Source organism: Aedes albopictus, chromosome 3 (assembly GCF_035046485.1).
Source record: "Aedes albopictus strain Foshan chromosome 3, AalbF5, whole genome shotgun sequence".
In the NCBI taxonomy this organism is placed as follows: domain Eukaryota; kingdom Metazoa; phylum Arthropoda; class Insecta; order Diptera; family Culicidae; genus Aedes; species Aedes albopictus.
Genome location: NC_085138.1, coordinates 428245899 through 428268506, shown reverse-complemented (window position 1 = coordinate 428268506; position 22608 = coordinate 428245899). Strand labels below are relative to the sequence as shown.

Here is a 22608-nt window from a genome sequence, read left to right as displayed (position 1 = left end):
TGAAATGCCTCCAAAATCCCCCTTAGACCCCCTCGGACCCCATGTAACGCACCTGAGAAGCTCCGAACCCCCCGAAAACTCCTCCGTAACGCCTCTTAATCACGTCAAGTATGGTCTGAAACATCCTGAAATGCCTCAAAAAATCCTCCTAAACCGAAATTCCTGAAAACGCCTCCGTAACGCCTCTGAAGTCAGCCTTAAATGCTCTGAGACTTCCTGAAATGATTCCGAAACCCCCTAAAGACCCACTCGGACCCTATGTAACGCACATGAGACCTTCGGAGACACCCAAAAACGAACCTGTAACCTTCCTTTACTCTCCTCTGTAAACATCCCTTGGCCGCCGTTGCAATAGTTCCCGTCATTATTAAATATTCTTATGCACAATATTGGTTCTGAGTAGCTTTCTTTTTTTATGCAGGGCATAAAAAAGGTGTATAAATTAAAAATTCATAAAAAGAGGTTTTAGTGCACATGTTTTCTGAAGCCTCTAAAATTTTCATGGAACTTTTCACACAACCAGGGTAGATTTTGATCTTAACCCTAAAAGGGATACCTGGGGTCCATTGGACCCCAGGCGCCTTTCAGAGCTCGTCTTTGATGGAACACACTCAGTGAGGTGACGAAACTGAGGCCATGAAGGTATTCCTTTTAGGGTTAATATCAGTAAAAGAAAATCGGGTTAAGTACTGTTCCTTTAAATTCCACTTAGAATTTGTATCATTTGACAGACATGTTCTTCGACCTTTTTCCTTTTTTTTAAGTTTAGAACACCCGTACACCTACATATTTTTATGCAATTCTGTATTATTATTTCTATATTATATAACTAATTTTGGTATCATAATGGCCATTTTTCCGAACTGGTGCATTATGCAACAGAAACGAGTTGCATAATGAAAAATAGTTACATAATGTTCACAATGCAACTCATTTGAGTTGCATTACCTTCAAATTCCTGCAGTACACTAAGAGCACAAGAGAGGCTTATCGAAAGATCTGATCTAGATCTATTTGAAGTCGTTATCGATGCATAACACTCTTCTGAAGACTGCAACCCTCTAAGATGCATATCCAGAACTTTAAAGTGAGATAGAACTGGTCTAGATCAATTAAAGCAGATCAAGATCAAAATCGAAGACGTTGGAATGCACTTCTAATAAATCCGAAGCATTTTATTGAAGTCCTTCACTCTACAAGATGTGCATCTACAGCTCAGAAGAGTTACATATAAAGAAAAAAAACGATCTTGATCAATTACCGCAGCTTTATACCAAAAACAAAGTTGTAAAAATGTAGCAACTATCAACCTTAAGTTTTTTACTGAAGACTGCAATCAAGTAGGATACACACACATGCAGAACAATAAATAGACATACAGAAAGATAAAAAAAAAAAACAACCCGTAACGTGGGTAGATCACCTTAGAATGGTGCGTTGCGGTATAAGACCTATTAAATCAAATTTTGATCTTGATATTTACCGTATTTATAAATATTCCAAGATCAAAGTTTGATTCACTTTTTTGTGTTTTGTAGTTTATTTTGTTTCAGTGTACTGCTAATTAATATTTTATTTCAGCAGGATTCAGGTAAATTTATCGCATGATATAAAAAATATTATAAAATAGTAACTGGGGCGAGCGTATCACCACAGACAAACAGACGTAACACTCTTCAAAATAGCTTGACACATGCATTTAACGATCAATTCAAATATCATTTGATTTGCGCGATCGTTCCACCAGATGCACTAGTGTTCGATCGCTTTGACGTTTGCCAGTGTACACGTTGCTGATTGATGCAAACGAAAATTATAGGCCATTTGTGTAGTAGTATGCGTGTCAGCAAAACGTCAAATCCAAATCCATCATGGCCGACAGTGTCGTGCGCAGTTCTACCAACAGGTGGCAGTGTGCTCATGAAAATGACACCGGGCAAAAGTTTTTGATGAATTTCCTCTAAGAGTTACGTCTGTTTGTCTGTGGTATCACTAATATGTAGCTTATTTGACGTACGATGTTAATATTATTTTACATTTCAGATTACCAACCGAAGAATCTAGAATTCAACCAAATGCCATCAAGATGACGAGGAAACCAGGACGAATCGGGCAGACAACTGAATCGAAGAAGTCTAACAATGGTGTGTCTGAACGTTGACCAAGCGTATCCTTTGGAGTTTACCCTTCCACTAACAGCACCCAAATTCCCGTGACACCTAGGCCTGAGAGATCGTAGAGTTGTCTACATTTTTCATAGGTATCCAAAACTAACCATCCTTTCCCATTCCTCAGCAGTCGCAAGGACGTGGCCAGGACAGTGCTCGACCATTGGAGGATTGCGTCAATCTTGTCTAAGAGTCAGAGATTAGTCCCAAATCTTTGTGCTTTGGTTCGGACGGGAAGGAGACAACCCTCATAGCAGCGGTCTTGAACTGTACTACCTACGAATTTGTGCGACTCGCTTAATGCTAATGCTAATGCTAAATGCTAATACAGAAAGATAAAAAAAATCTAGAGCTGTTACAGCCAATCTAGATCAAAATTAAAGGCTTGTTAATGTGGTACCAATCAATAAAGGGTACTTCTTCGAACCGTCCAAAATGCAAACTCAGAATACTAGATAAATATATCGAAAGATCCAAATGATCTAGATCAGTTAAAGCTGATCTAGACCAAAACCGAAGACGTAAGAATATAGTACCAATCATTCTGAAGCACTTTACCTAATACGTCAGCCCTGCAGGATGATTATCGAGAATACTAGAATGTCGTACTAGAATGTCGTATTGAAAGATACACCTTATCCAGATCAGTTCAAGCAGATCTAGATTAAAACTAAATACATAAAAGTTTAGTACTTATCGATCTAGACAACTTTGCTGAAGACCCCGACTCTCTATGATGCTTGGTAAGAGCACTGGAGCGCTTGTTCGTCAAGCTCCGTAATCGATCAAAAGTCCAGATGGCTACTAATATTTTGTATTGTGTACATGCAATTGACAAAAAATGGGATTTTTTATAAACTATTCTTGACAGAAAATAAGCATCCCTTAAAACATGAATTTTAAATAAAATAAAAGTAGAAAAGTTGGGTCGAATATTCCTGGAAGAAACTTGAATATCGGTTCAAAGGCGGCTGAGCACAAGCTGCTCAAAGTAAAAGCTCCCTTTTTTATAGTGATCGTGTTCCTTTTAATAACGCAATTAAAAATGCATCCTCATAATTATTCAAAAAATTGCCTTTGTCATTTTATTTTTTGTTTGCTTTTTCATGTTGTGAGAAATGTTTTCTTATTATACTGAGAAATTTTTATTCTGGCCAACTGAATACCTACCATTAATTTGTTTATAGAATTTTTCTGATTTTTTGGCCGTATAGATACAAAGGTAGGTTAGAGGAGGCTTTTTTTAATTTTTGAAATTTTTACTAACGTGTATTTTAACGTTTTTAAATTCTTCACCTTACCAAAGGTTACTTGTGCGAGTTTTGCATTTTTAGCATACCATGCGCATAAGGATCTCTGGGATCACATGGATTCTTTTAGAATTTCTCTCAAAGTAAAGAAATATTCCTTGAATTGATTTTGGTTTCGAAATTTCTTAGTAAGTATCTGTATAAATTCTTCCAGAGATTATTTCAGAAATTTGTCCAGGGTTTCCTCCGTACACTCCTCTAGATATTTGATCAAACATTTCTCTGAGCGTTGCTTCAGAAATTCATTCAGTTTTTTTTTGGTAATTCTTGCGTGAGATTTTCAAAAAATCTTTCACAAATTACACCTGAGTTTTTCGGAGATTCATAAATTTCTCCAAGAGTAACTCCAGAAATTCATACAGGATTTTTTCATGGATTCTTTGAAAATGCAGCTCTAGAGACTTTGACAGAAACGTCTCAAGACAATTACTTAGAAAATTTTCCAGGCTTCTACCCCAAACGTATGCGGGAAGCCCGAATAGTATATTTCAGAAATTGTTCCGTGGGTTTTCAGAAAAAAACCCATCCACGGATTCTTCACAAAACTTTCCGAGAAATCGTTCATAAATTTTGTCCAGGGATTGCTTTTGGATTTCTTCCAGGTCTTTCTTCAAATATTCCACTGAGAAGTCCTTGAAAAATTTCTTGCTAGGATTGCTTGAAGAATTCTGCTCAGCATTTGGATTACAGTAGCTCCTTCAGGAATTCTTTCAGAAATTCGTAAACAGATTAATCCAGAAATTTCAGGAAAGGTTCCTAGAGAGAAACTTTCTTAGTTTTTTTTTTCTGAAATTCCTTGAAATTTCATATATTTGTTTAGAAACATTATTTTTAAAAGGTTTTGAGAGAATTTTTAAGGAATAGGCCCAAATATTTCTCCAGAAACTTCTCCAAGAGATTCATAAAAAAAATTCCATGGATTTTTGAAAACTTCCGTCAGCATCTTGGATATCTTTCAAGGATTCCTTTAGTAATTCTTCCAGCGATTAATTTAGAAAGAAAATCGGGTTAAGTACGGTTCCTTTGAATTCCACTAAGAATTTGCATCCTTAAATTTAAATTCCTACACCGATTCTTATAAAATCAATCAGAAATTCTTTAAGAAATAATTTTTTAAACTTGTTAGAAAAATCTCAAACAGTTATTGAGAAAGTCTCCGTTGGATTCTTATTGCAATTTCATCAGGTTATTTTTCAGATTTTTTTCAGGGATCATTTTGTAGAATCTTCCGAAGATTGTTTCGTATAATGCTTCAGTGGTATCTTTAGTGACTCTTCCACGAGTTTCTTTAGGAATATGTACACGAAAGCCTCCAGAGATTCATTCGGTTTTTTTTTTTCAAGAGATTATATCTGAAGTTCCTGAAGAAGTATTTCCGGGGATTCCTCCAGAGTTTCTTGCATAATTGCAGTGGCAATGGACGGAAATGCGGAAGAGGGACTTCGACATCTCTTTTTTATACACATTAATCAGGTATTTCTGGGTTCTCCTTATGATTTTTTTCCGTTGATTTCGTCAGCAATATTTCTAGTGGCTGCTCCAATATTTTAAAGATTTCTAGAGAAACTTAAGAATATATCCCTTCAGGCAGTTCATCAAAGATTATATCAGAAATTGCTGCAACAGTTCTCTCAGGAATTTCACGAAGGATTCACTTGGAAAACCTTCCATGCATTTGTTAGAATTTCCTCCATAGATTTGTTTTCATAACCGTACCCCTTCTCCAGAAAGTCTTCCATGCAAATAGTATGAATATTATCTGAAAGTTTCATTTAAAAACTTTCATGGATACATTGGAAAATCTTCCGTGGATCTTCCTTCAGAAATTTTTCTAGTATCTCCTTTCTGTCAGAAATTCTTGCAAGGTTTCTTACATATAAGAATTAATTTTGAACAATTGTGGAAATATTGATTTTGAAAGTCTACGACAGATTTCTTCGGAAATTTCAATATGAATTTGCTTTAGGGGATTCCTTTAGAAACCTCTCAATGATATTCAGGATTATTTGAAAGGTTTTTACAAGGATTGTTTCATCAAAATATCTTCCAGGTATTCCTTTACGAACTTCTTACGAGATTCCTTCCGATTTTTCCCAGATATTCTACTAGAAATTCCCGAAGAAATGTCTGCAGGAATTCGTGGACTTCGTGGCCGTGCGGTTAGCGGCGTCAGTCGTCTAGGCGTTTCGTAAGCCTCGGAGTGCGGGTTCGATTCCCGCTCCAGTCGGAGAAACCTTTTCGTCAGACGGAAAAATCTCCGTTGGGCCACTGGGTGTTATGTGTGTTGTCCGTTGTCTCGTGTATGTAATGTTCAGTCTGTGCAGCCCCTGGCTGAAGACGGTGTAGTGTCTTTTAAATCGATTCCATGGATTCCATCTTGCATGATTTTTGTCAGAGTCAAGCTCAACAAAGATTTCTGCGATAATTCAAACAGAGGCTCCTTCAGATAATTGTCTATTTGAATTTGGAATTTTTAAAAGTATTTCTCTAATGATTTTTTTTTATCTGTTTTAACGAGACTTTTAGCCCTAGGCTAGTTCATCTCGGGACCCACGCTTGACTTCCCTTCCGAAGGAAGAACTCACATTTTTGTGAGTTCGGTGGGAGTGGGATTCGATCCCAGGTCCTCGGCGTGATAGTCACGTGCTTTAACCATCACGCCAGGTCCGCTCCACCTCTAATGAAATAATCTAAAAATATCTGAAGAGGAGGTCCTTAAGAAAACTCTTCTTAGATGTCTTCGGGAATTTCCCTTAGATTCATTTTGATATTCATCCATGAGTTCAATCAGGGGGATTTCAGAGGCCTCTCATGGTATCTCATAGGGTTTCTGGCGCACTAATTAGAATCTGCGGGGATTTCAGAGTGTTTTCAGAGATGCCTATGGAGACATATCAATCCGTTTCAGGGGGTTCCAGGAGGTTGCACGGAAATTCAGGGTTTCATGGAGCTTTTGAAAGCAATCCAGTAGGTTTTAGAGATTTTCATTGGGTTCGTAGGGTTTTAGGGTGTTTAGGGTGTTTAGGATGTTTTGGGGGTTTCAAGAGGATTCAGGCGAGTTTGAGCTGTCTCAAGGATTTTTAATGGGGCTGAACTAGGTTCTTTACAAGCGTTTTACGGCTTTATGAGCATTTCTGTAACGTTCCATTGGGTCACCAGGGGGCTTACCTATTTTTAGGTGCGTTTTGAGAAATATTATGAGTTTCAAGAGTGGTTAGAGAAACATTTCAAGGTAACTCATGAGTTTTCGGAGTTTTCTGTGGGTTCATAGTGTTTCAAGAGGGTTTAAGGTTGTTCAGAGGATTTTTGTAGGATGTTTGAAGGTGATTCAGTGAGTTTACGAGAGTTTCAGCGAGTGTTATAGACATTTAAGATAGTCCTATAATGGTTCAGGTGGGATTTTAGTAGCATTTCAAGACCATTCAATAGGATTTAAGAAGTTCCAATGACGTTTTAGGCGGATTCATGGGGTGCTTCATAAAGAATGTGAGCGACGTTTCAAGAAGTTTCAGGATGAAGGGAGTTTTCAGGTGCAGCTCTGGAGTTCCTTGAATTCATCTGAAACACCCCATTAACTTTCTATTGCATTACGGTGGAAACAGCTCGCTGACGTAGTGCACGGTTTTGGTCAAAGATGGCCTAAATACAAAAGGAGGGTTCAAACCATTTTAATTTCCTCTGAAAGTGCTTTAAACTCACAAAACGCATCTGAAAGCTCTCTGAGCCCTCTGAGGATCATCTATAAGTCTTAAGAAGAGCAACTGACGAAAAATTGCAAGTTTCGGGGCTGGGATCGAACCCATGACCATCAACCTTTGAAGTAAACGTGTGACCACTTTGCCACGGACCCCAGCTTTTTCTACTGCATTGACGTAGCTGATGCTTGGGTCGATTGTGTACAACAACTGATCTAGGAAATGATCCAACTTGTAGTTCATAATACGCAGTAGAATCTGAAATTTATATCTTGATATTTGTGGTTTTTCGGCTTTCAGTCACATAAAAGCGTTGATTGTTCTTAATCATTGCCGATCAACGATAGAATAATTGACGCTTTTCTTGTGTCTGAAAAGCCAAAAAAACACCATGTGCCAATCTTGATAGCAGCAAAGATTTGGCCGATGATTGCGCTGAAGTAGCGTAATTTATGCACTCCCTGTCCACGTCTTGAACTGTTTGTCATTGTTAGGTTAGTTGCTTAGCTATTCTCGTTTTCCTTGAAATTCAAAGAAGAGAGCTTTGTAAAAAAAAGCGTAGATGGGTAATATCCTAGTATGCACTGCTATTAGACCCTGCTAATGCACGAATCATATACCCAATTGTAATGTCTACTCGAAATAAATCATTGCAAAACTGTTCGCATACATAGATCTGGTGACAAGAGCTCAACCACATCACCCAAAATAGATCCAATTTGAAACACAACAAAGTTTTCCCAACTGTTTTACCCCCCTCGGTCAGGAAAACTGCGGATAAATGCGCCCCTCATGCTGGGAAGAGCATCCACTCAGTCGGTGGCAACCGGCATTGTTGGAATCCAATTTCTTGTTTATGGGTGTAATAAAAAATGAACCGACTCCATCTGAAAGTTGTGCGATAGCACATCAGACAGGGAGAGAGAAAAAAAAACATATACACTCCTCTATTTCACTTCGTTTTTCCTGAGGCTATTTGTGCTACCCTTCAAAGTAATCAATCAAAAACTTTTTCCCTCCGATAGCGATAGGAAAAGCTTTTTCCTTTTGAAAGCTTGCCTGGATTGCTCTTGGTTTTTTTTACCGCATCCATCTGATTCCGGGACGTGAAATGTTGTGACGTTCCAATAGACAAACGATAGAGAAATGAAAACGAAAAAAAAAATGAGAAGAAAACTACCCAACGAGATGCTTCCAATCACTTACCGGAGTCACGACGACAGAGAAATGTATTCATATTTTCCCTTCATTTCACGTGCCCCTCGTTGAATGCTCGTAAAACAGACTCCGATACCCACCCGCCCGCGCACACACATCATAGCTACATACATCACACATCTTTTCGATTCTTGCCAGGTTTGGCATTTCTATTCGTTTTGACTTGCGGGAGGGAACAACTTTGTTGGCGAAGACAAACTCGTAAAATCTTACTCTTTGCTCGCTAGGCGCCCAGCACGTTTTCCTGATGGGAGTTTTTCCATCTTTTCATTTGTTATCTTTCGGGAGTGAGAGAAACGAAAATTTATTTGAGGATGAAGCGTTTAGACTTGGAAGAAAGAGCTCAACAGAGGATTATCCGAACGTTTCGTTTATGTGTATTGTGACTTCCTTAAGGTACCGGTAATGTTTTATTTATTTATGCGGTAAGTGTCACTACGCATTTAGCCATTTAGTCTTAGTCGCATTGTGCTGAGGAACTTGAGTTTACCGTTACCGTTACCGATCAGGCTAAGGCCGGGGTGGCCTCTGCTGTACATAGTAGCCGCCTCCATTCCACTCAATCCATGGCTGTTTGTCTCCAGTTCCGCACTCTGCGTAGGGCCCGCAGATCGTCCTCCACTTGGTCGACCCACCTAGCTCGCTGCGCTCCACGTCTTCTTGTACCGGTCGGATGACTCTCGAGAACCATTTTAGTCGGGTTGCTATCCGACATCCTGATGACGTGACCCGCCCACCGTAGCCTCCCGATTTTCACGGTATGGACGATGGTTGGTTCTCTCAGCAGCTGATGCAGCTCGTGGTTCATTCGCCTTCTCCAAGTCCGCCGTAGATGGTACGCAACACCTTCCGTTCGAAAACTCCAAAGGCGCGTTGGTCCTCTGCACGTAGGGTCCATGTTTCGTGCCCATAGAGGACGACCGGTCTAATCAGCGTTTTGTAGATGGTTAACTTCGTGTTACGGCGAACTTTATTCGATCGTAGAGTTCTACGGAGTCCAAAGTAAGAACGATTTATTACCACAATGCGCCTCTGAATTTCTCTGCTGGTGTCGTTGTCGGCGGTCACCAGTGAGCCCAAGTACACGAATTCTTCAACCGCCTCGATTTCATCACCGTCGATATGAATTCGGGGTGGCGGGCGCGGTGATTCCTCCCTGGAGCCCTTTGCCATCATGTACTTTGTCTTCGACACATTAATGAATAATCCGATTCGCCTGACTTCACTTTTGGTCGGATGTACGTTTCCGCCATCGTCTCAAATTTACGAGCAATAATATCAATATCATCGGCGAAACCAAGCAGCTGAACGGACTTCGTGAAAATCGTCCCACTCGTGTTTATCCCCGCTCTTCTTATTACACCCTCCAAAGCAATGTTGAAAAGAAATCACGAAAGATCATCACCTTGCCGTAACCCTCTGTGAGATTCGAAGGGACTCGAGAGTGTCCCTGATACTCGAACTACGCACATCACTCGATCCATCGTCGCCTTGATCAACCGTATCAGTTTATCCGGGAATCCGTATTCGTGCATAATCTGCCATAGCTGTTTTCGATCGATTGCATCATACGCCGATTTGAAATCGATGAACAAGTGATGTGTGGGCACGTTGAATTCGCGGTATTTCTGCAACACCTGGCGGTTGGCGAACATCTGGTCCGTTGTAGCGCTTTCACCCATAAATCCAGCCTGATATTGCCCCACGAACTCTCTTGCAATCGGTGATAGACAGTGGCATACAATTTGGGAGTGTACCTTGTAGGCAGCGCTCAGTAGTGTGATTGCGCGATAGTTCCCGCAATCCAACTTGTCGCCCTTTTTGTAGGTGGGACACACGATACCTTCCATCCATTCCTCCGGTAATACTTCCTCCTCCCAGAACTTGGTAATGACCCAGTGTGGTGCTCTCACCAGTGCTTCTCCACCGTATTTTAGAAGCTCGCTTGGTAGTTGATCTGCCCCAGCGGCTTTGTTGTTTTTCAACCGGCCAACCTCCTCCTCAATCTCTTGGAGGTCAGGGGCCGGAAGTCTTTCGTCCTGTGCACATACTCCAAGATCTGTTACCACGCCACCTTCGGTACTTGCAACGTCGCCATTGAGGTGCTCATCGTAATGCTGCTGCCACCTCTCGACCACCTCACGCTCGTTCGTGAGAATATTCCCGTGATTATCTCGGCACATGTCGGCTTGTGTCACAAAGCCTCTGCGCGAGCGGTTCAGCTTCTCGTAGAACTTTCGTGTGTCCTTAGCGCGGTACAGCTCTTCCATCACTTCGCGATTTCGTTCTTCCTGCTGGCGCTTCTTCATCCGAGTTCTTCATCACTGAGTTCAGCCTGTTCCGAGCCTGTTTGTAACGTGCCTCATTCGCTCTCGTACGGTGTTGCAGCATGCTCGCCCATGCTGCATTCTTCTCGTTTTTCAACTGTTCACATTCACCGTCGTACCAGTCGTTTCTGTGATTCGGAGTCGCGAAGCCTAGTGCTGTAGCCGAAGTACTACACACTTAATTTTGATTACCGAGTTCGGTAATTTTTTGACGAGATTAAAACTGCTGAGCACCGAACTCGTTCAGCAAAAATGCATTGTTTACCTTTTCCATACGATTTTGACAGTTGTTTTACTGAACCTCAGTAAAATCGATTACCGATACTACCGAGATCGTACTGCTGTTATAATCTCGTCAAAAAAGTACCGAACAAGCAATTCAGAAATAAGTGTGTACCTATGACGGATCGCCCTCCAGCCATCTTCAAGTGTAGCTGCGCCAAGCTGCTCTTCCGTTGGTAGGGCCACTGCTAACTGCTGCGCGTAGTCTTCAGACACTTCTACGTTACGAAGTTGCTCGATGTTGAGCCGCGGCGTTCGACTTCGACGCGTGGTGATAACTGTCGAAAGTTTTGAGCGCATGCATACAGCGACTAAGTAGTGATCCGAATCTTTATTCGCACTGCGGTATGTGCGGACGTTGGTTATATCCGAGAAGAATTTACCGTCGACTAGAACGTGGTCGATTTTGTTTTCGGTTTGATGGTCGGGCGATCTCCCGGTGGCTTTGTGGATATCTTTGCGGGAAAGAAGGTGCTTCGGACTACCATACCACGGGAGGCTGCAAAGTTTACGCATCGCTGGCCGTTATCATTCGATACGGCGTGCAGGCTGTTTCGCCCGATTACCGGTCTGTACATTTCCTCCCTTCCTACCTGCGCGTTCATGTCGCCGACAACGATTTTCACGTCACGCGGCGAGCAACCATCATATGTTTGCTCTAACTGCGCGTAGAACGCTTCTTTCTCGTCATCAGGTCTCCCTTCGTGTAGGCAGTGGACGTAGATGATACTGTAGTTGAAGAAACAACCGTTAACTCTTAACATGCACATCCTTGCGTTGATCGGCTGCCACCCGATCACACGTTGTCGCATCTTGCCCAACACTATAAATCCTGTTCCCAGTTCATTGGTGGTGCCACAGCTTCGATAGAAGGTAGCCGTTCGATGGTCGCTTTTCCACACTTTCTATCTAGTCCAACAAAGTTCCTGCAACGCCACGATGTCGAAGTTGCGGGGATGTAGGTCTTTGTAGATTATCCTGTCACATCTTGCGAAACCTAGTGACTTGCAATTCCATGTTCCAAGTTTCCAATCGTAGTCCTTATTTCGTCGCGTGGGTCTTTGCCGATTGTATCGAGTCGTATTTTCTCCTATGCCATTCGCAATGGGGATTTTTACGGGTGGCTACGCCAACACTCCTGTCTTGCCGGAGGGCCATCGTGCCAGTTCTGTTTAACGTCCCAACCAACACTGGGACGACCACGCTGGTGGGGCTACCACCTTGGATCTAGCTGGGCGTGATGCAGCGTTTCTTACTCAGCCGCTGGATGTCAGAACAGACGCTGTTTGAGTCGCACCACCTTGGTGAACAGACGCACGAATCGTACCTCCTCAATCTAGCTGAAGTCAGAAGGACAACATTGCCCAGGCTGCACTACCAGCTAAGCACACAACTCTTAGCTGGCGGTCTTTGTCATCGCTTGACCCGTGGAAGCATGAGGTAGGAACTTGTGAGGACCAGAGCTATACTGAACGCTCTCCTTATCGACTCACCGTTTTGCTGCCCTTGAGTTTGAGTCCTGCGAATTGATCACTGGAAGCATTAACATAAAATTCTTAGAATGTACTCTTTGAAAATTTCCTTATTTTTTGTGAATTGTTTTAGTTTTTTTCACAAATTATTCAGTTAGTCCTTCGATAGGTTCTTTAAATTTTTTAACGACATTAAGTTTATGTTTTTGGTGATTCCGTTTCAAAATATCTTCGAAATTTCGAATATCTCAACGGCAGCATCTTCGGCAATTTCACTTTAAATTATTTCCACAATTTGTTTGGAAATTTCATTGAAAGTTCTTTCTAAAGTTTTTTCAGCAATTCCTTTATGAATTCCTTCGGTCAAATTTCTCAAACAATCCTTTCGAAAATTCAGAAATGCCCAATTGTAATTGCTGATGGAATATTGAAAGGGTTTTCAGATGGAATTCATAAAAGGACTGGTATTCCTATACTATAGCTGAAGAAATCTGAAATTGGAACTCCCGAATCATGTAGTACATAATCGTTTTCAAAGTCTCATAAGACAGTTTATGTCTCGCCGTAGATGAATCGACTGTGGTTTTCTTTTTCCTCGACGTCTTTGGTTGGACCCCCCATACGTAGGACGTGAAAGCAGCGCATGAATGGAACGGTACGGAAGATTGACATACGAAAGACATCAATCGGGAAACTTTCATCACACTTGCTAATAGCGCATACCGATTGACTGACTACTATTGGGCTGCCACCGCAGCACCGTGGGTGGTAAAGGGCGGTATGCCAGAATTCAAATAGAGTCAGATGGATCGGAATTCCGGAGAAGAAGCTGTTATGCCTGGCGGTGGAACTGTCGCCACTGACGACGATGAAGTCCTTAACATGGCACTGTACCTCTCTGTGTGCTGTACACCACATGGCACCGTGCCCCGGTAAGCGACAAAGACGACGACGGTGTCGTCGAAGACGGAAACTTCGACGGTTGGTTCTCATCGCCGTTGTCAAGCTCGTCATGTAAATAAACATAATCATATTCACTCTACGATTGCGAGTGGTTTCTTCGAGTTGTTCCAGGGCGGCGGTGTGGTGGAATATGTTTTAACGATAAGTGGATTTTTTTTTGCGGGTGGCTTTACGAATGTATAGCTACTCGACTCAACTCACTCAACACATTTCGGTATTCGGTGGAGTGAATAGAGAGAAGTGAAAAAAGGACATATTTCATCTATTAATGGCATTCGGAGTAAAGAAGTTTTGTGATTTATTCAATTACGCTGAAAGTTTCACGTGCATGAATATTTCTTTTGGTAGAGATTTTCCTGAGAAGCACAGAGTGGTGTATGATGGATATTTTTGGTATTTTTCTGGGTGGTGTAAGTAACCTATCAGCAATTTCACGTCTCTTAAAAAAGTAAATAGCACAGAAGGTTTATTTTTTTGTCACATTTTCTGTTTTAACTAGTAAACATTGACCTCATTTGAATTAAAGGGTTATATACCTTCGAAAATCGAACTTTTTTGCATAATCTGAAAGTATATTAATTAGAGAATACGCATTCCAAATTTCATGAAGATTTAGTGTAAGGGGCTGTCCATAAACCACGTGGTCAGGAGGGGGGGGGGTTTCGGCCAATGACCATTTTGTATTGACAAATAAAAATTTTTGTATGGACTAATGATCACGCGGGGGGGGGGGGGGTTGAAAAGTCCCAAAAAAATGACCACGTGGTTTATGGACAGCCCCTAAAAAGCATACACAAAGTGTATGCATTATTTTTTGATAATTTCTTTGACAATTCCTTTGGAAGCCGTACCAGCCATTTTTTGTTGTTTTGGAAATTGATTCCGCAATTCATTTGGCCATTCCATTATCAAGAAAATTCTTTCTAAATTTGTTCGCATTTACTTGGAAAATTTCTTTGGAAACACCTTCAATCTGCTCTTGTAGAAAATTCTTTACAAACTTTTCATAAATTTCTCCTAGAGTTAATACTACAACAATTTATTTGGGATATTCTTCGGCAATTCCATTCTTTTGATTTTTGAGCATTTCTTTGATAAATGCTTTGACAATTACTTCACGATATTTCCAAATTGTTCTGGAAATGTCTTTGAAATAACCTTTAGCAGAATTCCTTCAGCATATCCTTCCTTCATAATTCAGCAATTTTACTGGATATGATCCAAAATTTCCTGTGGCATATATTTTGAGGTTTTTTTTTTTTTTATTCTTAATCACTTAACCTAATTTACAGCTCTATTGTCCACTAGGGCACTACGTGAGCGATTTCAATTGACAGCTGTACCTACAGATTGTACAGCGCCTAGATGTATTCTATTATACTTTATCGAACTGGTTGCCTTTCTGCTGCTTTCACTTTTTCTACTCTATACATGGTAGAATGATGAGCAGAAGGATGATAGGTGGCCGTTGTTCCTTTCCAGTCCGATTGGGGGTCCATTATGAGTAGCAGTTCGCCGATGTCCAGGTATCCGGGTCCGTTTGAGCCATGGGACTCAGAAGAGGGTCAGTGTCAGCCGCTCTCGATGAAGAGCAACTGACGAAAAATTGCAAGTGCCGGGGCTGGGAATCAAACCCATGACCATCCGCATATGAAGCGAACGTGTGACCAACTACGCCACGGGCCCCGGCTTTTTGAGGTTTTCTTGGGCATTTTTTTTTAAATCTCCTGCGATAATTCTTTTGGAAACTTGTTCGGCAATTATTTAAGGAATTGGTTTAGGTTATTACTATCTACATTATTTATTTTAGGAAATCTCTAGGCAATTGCTTTGGAAATTGGTCACATAACTCCAACGAGATTTCTTTTGTTATTACCTATATGACGACGACTGCTGTGAATACTTTCGAATAGTTTTTGGCGTTTCAGTCTTTTCGGGGTCAAAGACAACTAAATGTTTTCTTCTTCCAAAGTTTCGATCCTTGAGAAAGATCCAATAAGGATCGAAACGTTGGAAGTAGAAAACATTTAGTTGTTTTTGACCCCGAATAGACTGAAACGCCAAAACTATTTGTTATTACCTTTAGATTTTTTTTTTGGGAGTTCCGTCGGCAATTCATTTGGTAATTTATTGGGCAATTGATGTAGTAATTTGTTCGAAAGTTTCTTTCGAAATACTTTACTTTACCCGTACTTTCGAACAATTCGTTCGTGAATTTCACAGGAATTTTTTGTATATTTCTCTGGTAACTTCACTTGAAATTCATTTGCTTTATCCTTTCGAAATTCCGTACGTTTGAAGGCGAATGAATTAAAATTAATAAATTTAAAGCCTAAAAAAATCCGTGTGTTACTACTTTGAAAATTCCATTTGTTATTCTTTTGCAACTTCAAAAATTTCCATGTATCAACAACAGGCTAGCTGAAGTAAATATCGAAAAGATTACCAAAGGTATATTCAAAACCAAGATTATTGCCAATTTATGCAAAGCAATTTACAAAAGAAATCATAGTAATAACTGAGGCATCACTTACAGGAATTGCCAAAATATTTCCAATGAAATCACCATAAAAAATGGCAAAGGGAATTCCTAAGAAAAAATGGCAGGACATCCTAAAGTATTTTCTGAAGAGTTGCTGAAAAAAAACATAAAACATGGCATTTCCAAAAGAACTCCAAAAGAAATTACAGAAACAACTCTTAAAGGAAAAACCTAATCGATTCCCGAAGCAATCACCGATGGAATTTTCAAAGAAATTGTCGAAGAAATTCTCAAATAATTGCCATAGCAGACAGACATTGCCGGAGAACTTCACAATAAAGTTTTTAACGCTTCTGCAGTAATAAACGAAAAATAAATGCCGTAGGAAATTGTGCGAAAATCGTAGGATAAATGGCCAAAATAATGTCATTCCGAGTGAATTCACCTAATAATTGCTAAACAAATGATCAAGTGCAATTTGCTGAAAGAATTCTTGACAAATTGTCGAAGAAATTACTGAAAGAAATCATCGCAATTACTGATGCAGGTTTCAAATTAATTGTTCAGAAAAAAATGACTCAAAGAATCACCAAAAGCATCACTGCATATGAATTCCCAAAAAAAAAAAAAAAAATGTCAAAGAAATTCCGAATCGAATTTCGAATCGAAAAAAAAATCTAAAATGGTTGCCTGGAGAAGCACCAAATGATTTTTCGAAGAAATATTCGAATAATTTCCTAAATTTATTTCTGGTTTTTTTCTTCTTCTGACGAAAAAAATTAATGAATGATTTCTAAGTGAATGAGTTCTTGAATGTTATGCAAGGGTCTCTAAAGAAAGTGTTGAATCGATTACCAAAAGAATTGTCGCAGTAGTTCCGAAGGCAATTGGTGAATAAACTAATAGGCACTAACACAATATTTTCAAATGATTTTTTTTGGAAATTTTCCATGGAAATTTTCAAAGAGAATGAAAAAATCTCAAAAACATTTGAAAGCTTTTATTTTTTTGAACAAGTCTGTTAAAGCCCAACGAGAATGAGTACAAAGACTGCTTTCTAAATGAACACTTCCAAGCGTCTCACTAACGTTGCCGACGACACTATTAAGTGGCCCGGAATGCCGAACCCATAAAATAACAAAGAAACTGCCGGTGTTAGCCTTAAATAGATCAAAAATCCAACGCACCTTATCTAATTTTCTATAGCTTACCCTGTAACGCGGTTCAGCAGCATCGTCAACCCGAGGATCGAGGGATTGAATCCTAATTCGGCCGAAATCAGAAAAAAAAATCAACAACGGCAGTTCCTGCCATGTCTCGAGCCGCAAAAGTTCCACGAGAGAGAAAGAAAAAATAAAAGAGAAGGGAAGCCGTAAAATGGGCAGGGGAAAATATTTGTTTTTATTTTTGACAATCTGGGGGATTGGAGGGATAAGCATTCAATCAACCGTATATCGGGTCAAAACCTGCATTTAATTACCACTTATGACGCATATACGGCAGATAAGCATTTAATGATCTGCTGTAAAGACTCATATAGTGCCAAATTAATGTCATTTTAACCGCTTATTGGTTACCTGGGCAGTAGCCTTCTAAGCGGTCCAGAACACGAGTTACACGAAGCTTAGACTAAAGTGGAAGTTTATAATAACACTAGCGCCACATAGTGAGTCAATCTTGAACAAAATTGCTTTCTCAGGAGAAGTTCCTGGTCTTCTGAGCAACTTTGCCAAATACAGTTCTTCTTCCCACTGGGACTCGGCCTGCCTCACTTCAACTTAGTGTTCTTTGTGCACTCCCACAGTTATTAATTGAAGGGCTTCATTTGCCTGCCATTGCAAGAATTTGTATATTGAGGCAAATACAATGGTACACTATGCCCAGGGAAACGAGAAAATTTTCCCGAACGAAACGAGAATCGAACCCGCCGTCTCCGGATTGGCGATCCAAAGCCTTAACCACTAGACCAACTGGAGACCCGAAGACAGTATACTTTTAGAATGGTCAAGATCGCTAGATATACAACTATACAAAATACAGGGGATAGACAAAATGATCGGGACAGACAAAATTTTCACTTTTCAAAAAATGTTCAACAAGCTGTAACTTTTCGAAAAGTGTATTGAATATTCTCAAATTTTTACTGTAAGTTCATCAACTAGTTTTATATCAGTGGCCCAAATTTGGGAAAGATCGGGCCATTTTCCACGAAGTTATAAATATTCTTGGAAAAGGTAATATTATCTGATAGCCAACTTTGAGTCGTTATATCTCCGGATTCGATGAACCGAATGCATTGAAATTTTGATCATTTATGACTTATATAATGATCTATGAAAAACCGTTGACATAACTTAAAATTCTTAACACGGAAGTAAATTATAACGATTAGATTATTTTTCTAATAAAACACCAAAATATCCAAAACTTTAACATCGTTCCAAAATTCAAGATGCAAATTATAGTTCATTTAATTTCCCTCTAATTGACTTATGTATAAATGTGTTTTGATGGAAAGTAACAACACAGCCGCCAACAAATTGAAAATGTAATGGAATGCATATTAAAAATAGACCAATTTGCTAAAAAATCGTGAGAAAAATAAAATCGCTATAGTTTTTGCTCTTGTTAAAAATTTCAAGTTAAGTCAAATGTTTTTCAGAGTTCATTATATAAGTCATGAATGGTCAAAATTACATTGCAATCGGTTCATTAGCTCCGGAGATATAACAGCTCAAAGTTGGCTATAAGATAATTTTACCTTTTTTATGAATCTTTATAACTTCGTGGAAAATGGCCCGATCTTTCCCAAATTTGGACCACTGATACACAACTAGTTGATGCACTTACAGTAAAAATTTGAGAATATTCGATACACTTTTCGAAAAGTAACAGCTTGTTGAACATTTTTTGAAAAGTGAAAATTTTACCTGTCCCGATAATTTTGTCTATCCCCTGTATAATGTCATACCAGATGTTCGATATGGTGCTTCGTGTAGTAAATTCCCGGCGGCCAATGTTCCCAGAATCCCTGTTTACCATATCAACACATTCTTGACGAAATTGTCTTTCAAATAAGACATTCACTTGAATAGGTAAAGGGAAAGTTTTGATGATATATTTTTAATAAATCTTTGGAATATCAATTTTATCAGCAGCAGATTGGGTGACAAATTTCTGCAAGCACGCAAAATTAAAGAGAATTTATATACCTAACATTTCTGGTAGAACATCTTTTCAAAAGTGTTTGTTGAAATTGTTATATTTTCCACAGAGTTTCGCAAACATTTCTTTAGACTTATATCCATATGTACAGTAAGCATTTAGTATCAGCGTTTATCATTAATATTAAGCATTAGCATTAAGCATTATCATTTAGCATTAAGCGTTTAGCATTGAGCATTTAGCATTTCGCATTAAGCATTTGGCATTTAGCATTTAGCATTTAGAATTTAGCATTTAGCATTTAGCATTTAGTATTAGCATTTAAGCATTAATATTTAGCATTTAGCATTTAGCACTTAGCATTAAGTATTTAACATTTAGAATTTGACATTTAGCATTTAGCATTAAGCATTTGGAATTTAGAATTCATGCATTTATCTTTAGCATTTGCATTTAGCATTTGGCATTTAACATTTAGCATTTAGCATTTAGCACTTAGCATTTGGCATTTAGTATTTAGCATTCAGCATTTAACATTTAGCTTTAGCATTAGCATTTAGCATTTACCTTACCTTACCGATCAGGCTAAGGCTGGCTAAGTGCTCTCACCAGTGCTTCTCCACCGCATTTTAGAAGCTCGCTTGGTAGTTGATCTTGCTCCAGCGGCTTCGTCGTTTTCAACCGGCCAACCTCCTCTTCAATCTCTTGGAGGTCAGGGGCCGGAAGTCTTTCGTCCTATGCACATACTCCTAGATCTGTTACCACGCCTCCTTCGGTACTTGTAACGTCGCCATTGAGGTGCTCATCGTTTATCTCCTGTGTTATTCCCAATGAGGACATACGCAGAATTTGGCATTAGTATAGTTTATTGCATTACTAACTGGACTGCGACAGAGTTCGGAATCTTTAATAAAAGTGCGATATTGCATCAGATCGTTCCGGTGTCTTCACCGCACTTATTCATCATGAGCTAATGAATAAGTGCGGTGAAGACACCGAAACGATCTGACACCAAATCGCACTTTTATTTGAGTTTCCGCACTTCCTCGTCGCACTTTTAACTGCGCAATGCGCAATATCGAGCATGATTCATTGGCATTTATCATTAGAGTTTAGCTTAAGCTTCCAGCATTAACAATTAGAACTAGCGTTTACCATTGCTGGGCATTGTATGTATTATCCATTTTGTGGTTATGTTAAGTTTGTGTAGCCTCTGACTGATGACGATGTGTATAGAGTAGTGTGCGGTAGTTCGGCAGCAGCAAAGCTTCGCGCGCTCACTTTGCTAGATTTTTGCGATTTGTTTTTCTTTGCGGGGCACCGACGACGGGAAGCCAAGCAGTCAGTAGTGTCAGTGTGCGGTAGTTCGGCAGCAGCAAAGTTTCGCGCGCTCACTTTGCTAGATTGTTGCGATTTGTTTTTCTTCTCTGCGGGGCACCGACGACGGGAAGCCAAGCAGTCAGTAGTGTCAGTGTGCGGTAGTTCGGCAGCAGCAAAGCTTCGCGCGCTCACTTTGCTAGATTGTTGCGATTTGTTTTTCTTCTCTGCGGGGCACCGACGACGGGACGCCAAGCAGTCAGTAGTGTGCGGTAGTTCGGCAGCAGCAAAGTTTCGCGCGCTCGCTTTGCTAGATTTTTGCGATTTGTTTTTCTTCTCTGCGGGGCACCGACGACGGGACGCCAAGCAGTCAGTAGTGTGCGGTAGTTCGGCAGAGCAAAGCTTCGCGCGCTCGCTTTGCTAGATTTTTGCGATTTGTTTTTTTTTTCTCTTCTCTCTGCGGGGCTCCGACGACGGGACGAGTGTGCGCGCGCCGTGGTTGAGTCGGTTCCGAATTTTTCGCTTCCCTTCGGCGCTAGTTTCCAATACACTTTTAGTTGATAGTAAATATTTTCTTTCATTTTTTGCATTTACACAAAAGAGTGAAAAATGTTAGTTCGGGTTCGCCGGTCGAGAAAAAATCCGGGCGCCGACAAGTGAGTCGCGTTCAGTGTATTTCTGTGTGGAATAGACTAAAGGTTTCTGCTCCCTAGTGGAGTGGAGACGCGCGATAGAATTTTCTTTTTGGCTAGTTCTTGCGTCGAAAAGTGGTCGGTTGTTAACGGCGGTTTGTGTATATTGATCCATTGTCAAATCATATCACCAACCATAGGTGACTCCCGGACTGACAATGTACCTTACCCTACTAACAAAAAATTCCTTCCTGAGACAAACGTGGAGATGCAGCGATTCGCGGTCTTTTTAACAACGTTTGTCTTACTAACATTCCCTTCCATCCTCGATGACCGTAAGGACGTGGCCGGCGCCGTTATTGACCTTATTAAAGTTGAGAGCTCTCGACCTGTGGAAATTGAGAATAGTAAGCTAGTCCCAAGCCCTATTCATTGGTTCCTTGTGCAATTTCGATTGCTCTGGTCAATCACGGAGTAGCAACTACGAATTGTGCGGTCATCTATGCTCATGCTCATGCATGCTCTGACTGATGACGATGTGTATACTTTCAGCAATCAGATTTCTGATCCCATACAGTAATAACCAACCAGGCATCACCACCGACGCCGCCCCACGGGTGTAGTTTTAATTTTCATCTACCGAGATTTTCTAGCAACCGTATCAATGCTTTCTTGCCTCCAGTGAGAATGCGTCATGCAGTGCACCCGGCTGAAATACTTGCAGCCGGTTCAACATATGTTGATGTCGTTTTTGTTGTCGTCGGGAGGAGCTCCTGCTTTTAGGGATTCACACCAACCACTCGGATCCCACCCACACTTAACGAGTCAGCCCCCGCCTAACCATCGCATCGTTGCAAATGCAAGCCGGGCGACGACGACCCTCTGTCTCAGAACCTTTCACACCACATTCCGAATGCCAGCCGGCTCAACTTAGCCATCGCCGCCACCGTCATACCCCGGAGATCACCATGGAAAGCTGTTTTAAATTTACATTTAATTTGTCGTCTGACGTTGCGGTGATATCCTTCTGCAGGCGACGCTTCCATTCGGGAATCAGTGTGTGTATGTGTGGGTCCGGTTGTGTGTGTAAGTGTCTACATGATGTGGTTTGCTCCAAGCGGAAACTGTTGTTAGTTTTAAATTAAATGGATGGGACCCTTGTGTGTGGGGGGAAATTGTTCCACTACCGGTTCCACTCGGGAGTCAAAAGAGCTTGCCTGGCTGAAGCCAGAGAAATAATTTACAGTGTGGTAGGATTTAAAATATTAATTTCGGTTTAATGGCTTCTTCGGCTGTAATCCTCGCGTGCTGTTTCGTTGATGTGCATGATTTAGAATAAGCGAAATTAATTAGGTTTTCGCCGAGTGCTAATTTCATCTGCAAATAAAAGAAACTTATATTTGGAGGTATTGCACGGCGGTAACTGAATTTGCCGGACTTCCTTGTTTTGCTGATACTGTTTCAGTGGACTTTTCTGAAATAAGTATGTGCGATATTATTACACAAAAAAATTGAATATATTCGGTTTTGTGCAAACCTTGAAACCGCGAGATTCTAAATTTGCACTTTCATTGGTG

At 40.4% G+C, this 22608-nt stretch overlaps 1 pseudogene; it reads left to right on the top strand.

The window, feature by feature from the left end:
* The first annotated feature begins 13276 nt into the window (after window positions 1–13276).
* The window catches only part of LOC115268190 (chorion peroxidase-like), a 33468-nt pseudogene continuing 24136 nt past the window's right edge, over window positions 13277–22608 (top strand).